The sequence below is a fragment of the Myotis brandtii genome, unplaced genomic scaffold (genome assembly GCF_000412655.1).
Source record: "Myotis brandtii unplaced genomic scaffold, ASM41265v1 scaffold149, whole genome shotgun sequence".
Taxonomy (NCBI): Eukaryota; Metazoa; Chordata; class Mammalia; order Chiroptera; family Vespertilionidae; genus Myotis; species Myotis brandtii.
In genome coordinates, this window is record NW_005355385.1 from 1,262,706 (window position 1) to 1,271,569 (window position 8,864).

Below are 8,864 nucleotides of genomic sequence, written 5' to 3' on the forward strand. Positions count from 1 at the left end.
GGAGTGGCCACCGGCCCTGCCCCTGCTGTGCGCACCGCCATCTTGTGATGATGTTATGGCATGAGGGTCAATTTACATATTACCTCTTTATTATATAGGATAATAGGCTTTGTAAAGGGTAATGTCCCCTTGCTACTTCTGTGTCCACTTTAGGTGGTTGAGTAGTCATTTGTTGTGCTTTGTGTGATTCATAATTCCTAACAGGACAAGAGGAAGTAGACACATCAACAGGATTTCTGCAGCTGGTATTTTCAAACTGAAGCCAGCTAATTGAACAAAATACCTGGTTATTCAACAATAATATAGTATGTGACTATCTGGCTAATCTTTAAATTGCGTCAAATTTAAAAAAAATAAAACTCATGATAAAATATTTGGAAAACAGGAAATATTCATAATACCACATTAAGGCAAAAAGCAGTATTTTAATATGTATTCATTTTTCCAGAAGTTTTCCCTTAATAATTTTTCCTCAAATTGTAAGAATTTTTTAAAAAGTGCCTATTATTACGGTCTTTCTAGTTATTTTCCAGGAACACATAATCCACTATAATAATCCAATCCTTTTTTCCTCCAACTGAAGTTTGTAACTTCTGTATTTAAGAATTCTTTCTTTTTTTGTAACCTTTTGTCCCTCTTCCATTGAAAAACTTCTCGTCTAGCAAAAAGTTGAGTAATGCGGTGAACACCTGAATACCCTTTACCTAGATTATTCTGTACCTCTTGAAGTACTGTTTGAAATTATTTAGTAGGGAAATAAGATAGGATCAGAATCATTCTTTAAAAAGTGTGATCAGCCCTGGCTGGTGTGGCTCAGTTGGTTGAGTGTCATTCTGTGCACTGAAAAGTTGCTGGTCAGGGTGCATGTGGGAAGCAGCTGATTGATGTGTCTCTCTCTCTCTACCCCCCTCTCCTTTCCTCTCTATCTAAAAATCAATAAAAACATTTTTTAAAAGTGTGTTCAGATAATGGTCTGCAAGATGGCCTGGTCATAGCAAGAGGCTTGGAAAGTGCTTTGAAGAGGAGGAAGAGGGAGGAGTAGAGTGACCTTTTGGTTGGTGTTTTTCTCAATGCCAAGTACTCTGAGACCATGGCTCTCAAACTTTTTTTTTTTTTAATTTAAATTCTTTATTGTTTAACGTATTACATAAGTCTCCTTTTTCCCTCGTTGACCTCTCCCCGGCCACCCCCAACCCTCAACACATGCCTGCCTCCTCCCGTCTGTCCATTGGTTAAGCTCCTATGCATGTGTACAAGTCCTTTGGTTGTTCTCTTACCCCTTCACCCTCCCGCCTTCCCTCATAGGTTGTACAGTCTGTTTGATGCTTCTATGACTCTGGTTCTATTTTTGTTCATCAGTTTATGTTCATTATATTCCACAAATGAGTGAGATCATGTGATATTTATATTTCTCTGACTGGCTTATTTCATTTAGCATAATGCTCTCCAGTTCCATCCATGCTGTTGCAAATGGTAAGAATTCCTTCTTTTTTTACAGCAGCGTAGTATTCCATTGTGTAGATGTACCACAGTTTTCTAATCCACTCATCCGATGATGTTTACTTAGGCTGTTTCCAAATCTTAGCTATTGTAAATTGTGCTGCTATGAACGTAGGGGTGCATATATTCTTTCTGATTGGTGTTTCTGTTTTCTTAGGATATATTCTTAGAAGTGGGATTACTGGGTCAAATGGGAGTTCCATTTTTAGTTTTTTGAGGAAACGCCATACTGTTTTCCACAGTGGCTGCACCAGTCTGCATTCCCACCAGCAGTGCAAGAGGGTTACTTTTTCTCCACATCCTCATCAGCACTTGTCGTTTATTGATTTGTGGCTCTCAAACTTTTTGGTCTCAGGACCCCTTTATTCTTTTAATAATTTATTGTGGACCTCAAATAGCTTTTGTTTATGTAAGTTATATTCATCCTTGTTTATTGTTTTAGAAATTAAAGCTGAGAATGTTTAAAAAAGTGTTCATATTAATTCATTAAAAGTAATCCATTATATAATAACATATACATTTTTATACAAAATGACTATATTTTCCTAAAGAAAAAAAATTTAGTGAGAGGAATGGCATTATTTAACATTAAAAAAATTTCTACTGTGTAGTTTAATAGAAGACCTCTGGATTCTTGTATCTACTTCTGGATTTACTCTGTTGTGATGTCATTTAGCCTCTGGAAAACTCCACCTCACACTCCTGTAAATTGAGAGTGAAAAAGGAAATACTGTTTTGGTATAATTATGAAAACAGTTTTGATGCCACAGACCCTTTGATGGAATCTGGGTGTCTCCCAGTGGGCTCCAGACAACACTTTGAAAAATGCTACCTTAAGATATTCAGCAAAAGATTCATTCTCTGAGCTCAGTCTGTATAGATGATGGAAGGATCTTGAGGCAAGGCAACAGTGTTCGATTCTTGTTTACTGACCTTCAAGTAACTGCATCTTTGATATGTGCCTCAAAGACCTAATTCATTAGGAGACAGGGTTTTAAACTGTCAGCCAGGTAATTCTTTGGGGAGCATCATGCCATATATTCTGATATATAACTCAGGCAAAATTTTATAAGCAGAAACTGGACTTAGGATATGAAGTCCCTGTCTCTGAAAATATACAAAATAATTTAAATTATATTTCCAAGATTTCCCTTTAATATAGTTTGCTAGTCTATTTCTTTTGTCATCCAGGTATTTATTAATAGATACTTGATAGAAAATTCAAAACAACTTGAAAAATACTCTGGCAAACCTTAAGACAAAAGTATAATATACTCTGAAAAAAATTTTTTTGTATGCATGTATTGCATGGTTGGTTGGGTGTGTGTATGGGCTCCTATATCCAATTTCCATTTGTAGTCTGTGATTATAAATTTTTAAAGTAAAAAAATGACCTTTTTGTTAATATAAATGTTAAATATTAAAATATTGGTATTATATAAGAGAAAACTTAAATCACTCATAATCCTGGCATTCAGAGACAACAGATGTCAAAAAAATTTAGTATATTTTCCCCCCAATATTTTTTCTTGATTTAATGCTTGATAATTTAATTTTTTAAAACAGATGTGGTATCATAGTGAACATAGTCTGGTCTTATCTTTCCCCTCTCCCATTTTAACATATCGTGAATGCTTTCCCAGAATGATAGATGTTCTTCAATGGGTGATTTAACATTTATTTTATATGTCTTACTTTTATTGGTAGGATGGTTTTCTTGGGCAGGAGAAAGCAGATAAATCTAATGTGAAGAGGGATGTAGGCGGGCTGTGGAGGCAGGGACAGTATGACCATTCCTCATCTTGCATGGGTCAGCGTGGGGGTGGCCCACACAATGGGGCGGCTAGGTCATTGCTTCCCTGAGAATGGCACTTTGCCACAGACACTGACTGCCTAATTTCCTGCCTTTCCTCTACAGTGTCTTGAAATAGAAGCCTATAGCAAACAGCACAGAATATTTGACCCATTTACTTATATAATCAATGCCCATTATCCCTAGCTGTGACTTTTGGGGGAGCTCTGTCTTTGCCTTAGAATCTTCATCTTTAAAGAGAAGGGATTGAATTAATAGCTGTCTGAGGTTCCTCTCAGTTTAAAAATATTTGCTTTATGATTAAGCAACATTTCTTCAAGAAGGTGAACTGAATTCTTTGATAATGAGTTTTTATGAGTCCTAGATTTCTTTTGTATTAGAATTTTGTCAAGATCCCATTCATAAGAAATCTGTTGACTGAAGCATGGGAATCTTCATACTAAGATTTTAGCCTTAATAGCATTTAGTCTTACAGATGACATTTTTTCATTTTCCCCCACAATGGGGTAGCTTAAATACTTTCATCCACCAGATGGTGCCATTGGACAACAAATTTATCTGAGGCTGTGGGTTTCCAAAGGAAGTAAAAACAGTTTTAACTGTTTGAGTCACCAGTAGAGTTTCTTTCCATTTTGTATTTTTTATGTGAGGATAATCGTTAATCCTGAAATAAATAATTTGAAGCCAGGACAGTACCTGTATGTGTAATTTTCACATCCAAGGTACAATGTCATTATTCTAGATATGTTTTGGTGCAGAGAGGGTTATGGGCCTGTAAGAAGATGGCTTTCAGATTTTAGTTCTGTGAAATAAAGCTTCCAGTTAATCAAAATGCATTATCTGCCAGCATGGTATGGCTGGTCTTTAATGAATGAAGTCTTAGCCTGCCTGATCCCAAATTGTGCCCTCCAAGCAGGGGAGGTGATGGCAGTTCTCTTCACATTGCATCAAGAATGTCCCATCAGCCCTAACTGGTTTGGCTCAGTGGATAGAGCGTCAGCCTGCAGACTGAAAGGTCCCAGATTCGATTCTGGTCAAGGGCATGTACCTTGGTTGCGGGCACATCCCCAGTAGGGGTTGTGCAGGAGGCTGCTGATCGATGTTTCTCTCTCATTGATGTTTCTAACTCTCTATCCCTCTCCCTTCCTCTCTGTAAAAAAAATCAATAAAATATATTTAAAAAAAAAAAGAATGTTTCATCAGTCTGGAAGCTGTGTTTCCTAGGGGGTATTGTCCAGGAATTGTTGATGGGAGAGAGGTAAAGTTCAGCCTCAAGTTGACCTCAGAGTACATGGCTACTGCCCCCAAGTGTCTTGCCTGTGAGAGGGTTAGGTGTATAGAATCAATATTGTCTCTGGAAAACTTTCCAAAGAATAACAGCTGCCCCAGAACAGATTGGGCTGCTCTCAGTGAAAGGAGCTACAGACCGTGGAATGTTCATGATGAAATAATTCTGTGAGAAATGATATAAAAGAAATTGGGTTGGGTAGATTTTGATAGAATTGATAATTTCTATGTTAACTCTCTCTTTACCACTCAACTGTTAAAGCTCACCAAAGTATACTTAGATATTCAATTAAGTGCTAAGTTGGTAAACCGACAAATATATGTGGAGTCCCATGCTGGGTTGTTTATGGGGATGTGAGAAGAGTTAGGGATATCAGGTGTTTGCCAGTGCAAGGTGCTTACTAGGTAGCTGGAGAGTCATGGTTTCCCTAAAGAATAAATAACACTTACAAGGTAGATTATGTACCCCATGGGTAGTAGGAATACTATGCACCATAGGAGTGTAAAGAGGTTAAGCTTCTGGGGCCTGGCAGAATCCCTGAGAATTCAGGACATGTTAGCCACAGTGAAGAATGAGGATGCTCAAGTGTTCTAGGGCAGTGGTCGGCAAACCGCGGCTCGCGAGCCACATGGGGCCCTTTGGCCCCTTGAGTGTGGCTCTTCACAAAATACCACGTGCGATTGAAACTTTGTGGCCCATGCGCAGAAGTCGGTTTTCGGCCTGGGCGAGTCTATTTTGAAGAAGTGGCGTTTGAAGAAGTGGGGGGTGTCCGTCCGTCGGGCTACCGGAGACGCGGAGCAGGGGGCCGGGGGATACGCAGTGCGGGGGAGGTACATTATTTTGAGGTACATTTGCTGAGGTCGACCCCTTCCAACTCTCCCATCCACACTCGTCTATCTGAAACAAGTACACAAGACGAGTGTGGATGGGAGAGTTGGAAGGGGTCGACCTCAGCGAACGTACCTCAATCAGATTGAGGACGTTTTTAGCAAAGGCCAGCTTAGGAGTACCCTAATTAAGTTAATAACAATGTACCTACCTATATAGTTTAAGTTTAAAAAATTTGGCTCTCAAAAGAAATTTCAATCGTTGTACTGTTGATATTTGGCTCTGTTGACTAATGAGTTTGCCGACCACTGTTCTAGGGTATTGGATGGTCAGTATGCTTGGAAGGTCGGAGTTCTGTGGAAAAGTGTTAGGGAAACAGCAGTGGGATTTTTTGTCTCCTTTTTAAATCTTCACTATTGAAAGTATTACAGATGTCCCCCTTTTTCCCCCTGTTGACTCCCTCCACCTCACTCCCCCCCTCCCCAGGCCTTCCCTGCACTATTGTTTGTCCATGGGTTATGCATATATGCATATAAGTTCTTTGGTTAATCTTTTCCCATCCCCCCAACCCCTACGCCCTCACCCTCCAGGCAGTGGGAATTATTGAAGGGTAAAGAATATGAAATCCAGGGGTGAAAAAAAGAGTTTTAGAGCTGAATTTTTTGGTGATCATAAAATCTTCGATGATTTGGAAGGAGTCTTGGAGATCATCTGAGGTAGCCACCACATTTATAGATGAGGAACCTCAGACTGAAATATGGGGATCTGTCAAAGATGACAACCTACTTAGTGGCAGAGATGGGTGACCCCACTTCCCCTTCTCTTTCTACAATTTTAGCCTGTCTCCAGGAAGGATTATGGAAATTTTGAACCATATCATGTATGCTGGACCTCTTCTTCTGCATTATTATCTGCCAAGGTCTTTACTGGGTGCTCAGTGTCTTAGTTCCCATTGCAGCCTTGGACTTGCCTGCAGGTTATAAAAGGCCTTTGATAAGGCATGTATATTTGAAGCCCAGTTACTGCTTTGGCCCCATCCTTCCCCTTTAAAAATAAAAAATAAAAGGAAGATGAAGATAATTTAGATTTTATCTTTATTATGATTTTTTAAAAAACATAGAAGCTGATATTTTTTTAAAGAGGGAATTTATAAACAGACTAGAAAGATTCATATAACTATTATAAAAAAGCACTATTGATCCACACTTTCTGCTTCTAGAATCTGTTTTAGAAATGATCAGATATATGGATCAATGTTTTCACACCAAGATTATTTTCCATTTGTTTTAAATTACAGCAAAGAATGTAAAACAGCATAACACACACACACACACATTTATATATATATATCACAAAGGAAAATAGTAATGCAAATTATTAGGGACATGAAGTGATATATACAATAAAGTAAAAGTTAGAAAAATGTTCACAATTCAATGGGGGGGGGGGGGGAAATACCAAGACAACTGTGTATAGATATATTGCCAAGACCTTGAAATGCCCATCTTGCATTGTACAGAGGTATTGTATTGTATTATGTTGACGTATCATATACAAGTATTGTACACAGTTTCTCTCATAAATTCTCCATTTGGCTGTGGGAAGAGAGTGGCAGGTCTGGCTGAGATGGAGAGGTTGGGGACTTGCTTCCACACACAGCTTCTTAGCATGGGTTCCTCAAAATAAGTCCCCACTTGTCAGTGGGCTTTTGGGGTCATTAGAACAGAGTTCTCTGAAGACTCCCAGAAGTCTGATTCTAATTATGTTCTAATTAAAAAATGGCTTCAGAGAAAGATACCACTAAAATGATAAAATAAAATGACTTTATTTGCAGGTTTATAAGGAAGTTTGATTATTAAAAAAAAAAGAACAAAAAACAAGAACTTATGTTCCAGATGTTCTACAAAGAGAAAATCTAGTTTAATATTTAGGAAAATTATTGTTTTCTCTTTTTCACTGAAGGAATAATGTTGAGCCAAAATTTTACACTGTGAAGAATGAAAACTGCCCTAACCGGTTTGGCTCAGTGGATAGAGCATCAGCCTGCGGACTCAAGGGTCCCAGGTTCGATTCCGGTCAAGGGCATGTACCTTGGTTGTGGGCACATCCCCAGTGGGGAGTGTGCAGGAGGCAGCTGATCGATGTTTCTCTCTCATCGATGTTTCTAACTCTCTATCCCTCTCCCTTCCTATCTGTAAAAAATCAATAAAATATATTAACAAAAAAGAATAAAAACAAAACCATTAGAAATTCGTTCGTTCGTTCATTCATTCATTCAATGAAGAATGAAAGAAAAACTTAACACTACCAGGCCTCTGCCAAGTGTTATGAGTATGTTAAATCTAAAAGTGCCTTAAGTGAGAAATAGAAGTGAGAGAGAAAGGAAGCAAGGTGGAAAAACAAACAACTGGGAGAAACAAAAGATAACGTAGATAGAATTCTGTAGAGGAATTGGGAGAAACCAGTATATTCTTTTATCTAAATTGGGATTTTCCTGGAATTAGTTGTTATAAAAAGGCTCAAGTCTAGTCCATACTTTGGTGTCATTCAAAGTTGAAGTGGCTCCCAACCTTGGCTGCACATTAGAATCACTTGGGAATCTTTTTAAAATCCTGATTTCTGGGCCTCATACTCCGGAAATTCTGTTTCTTTGTTACTAATGTTGTGGCCCCCACCCCATAACAAAGAAACAGAATTTCTGGAGGATGAGGCCCAGAGATTAGGATTTTAAAAAGATTCCCAGGTGATTCTAATGTGCAGCCAAGGTTGAGAACCACTGCTCTAGTAGGATCACAGTGGTGAAACAGATATTGATATATTACTCTATTACTATAATCCATTAGAGCAGCGGTTCTCAACTTGTGGGTCGAGACCCTTTGGGGGTCGAACGACCCTTTCACAGGGGTCGCCTAAGACCATCGGAAAACACGTATATAATTATATATTGTTTTTGTGATTAATCACTATGCTTTAATTATGTTCAATTTGTAACAACGAAAATACATCCTGCTGCATATCAGTTTACATTATGATCCATAACAGTAGCAACATTACAGGTATGAAGTAGCAACGAAAATAATTTTATGGTTGGGGGTCACCACAACATGAGGAACTGTATTAAAGGGTCGTGGCATTAGGAAGGTTGAGAACCACTGCACTAGAGAAGGGGGGAGGTGCAGACCTATGGATTTAGTTACTAAGGAAGAAATGTATCAGTCAGGCATTATTTTGCAGTCAATAATAGGGACCTCAGAATCAATGGCTGAAACAAATTAGCTCTTTACTTTTCATGTAAAAATTTGAGGCGGGCAGTTCAGGGCCAGTGTGTTGGTTCCATGATGTCATTATAGACTCATGCTGCTAGCAATTTCTTTTGCCATTTTCTATTTTTTATTTATTTATTTATTTATTTATTTATTTTTAAAAATATTATAA

General features: G+C 38.3%; 1 protein-coding gene across 5 annotated transcripts in view; it reads left to right on the forward strand.

Moving 5' to 3' along the window:
* Window positions 1–8,864, forward strand: part of KDM4C (lysine (K)-specific demethylase 4C) — a 335,517-nt gene that overhangs the window by 39,253 nt on the left and 287,400 nt on the right. The window lies entirely within an intron of this gene.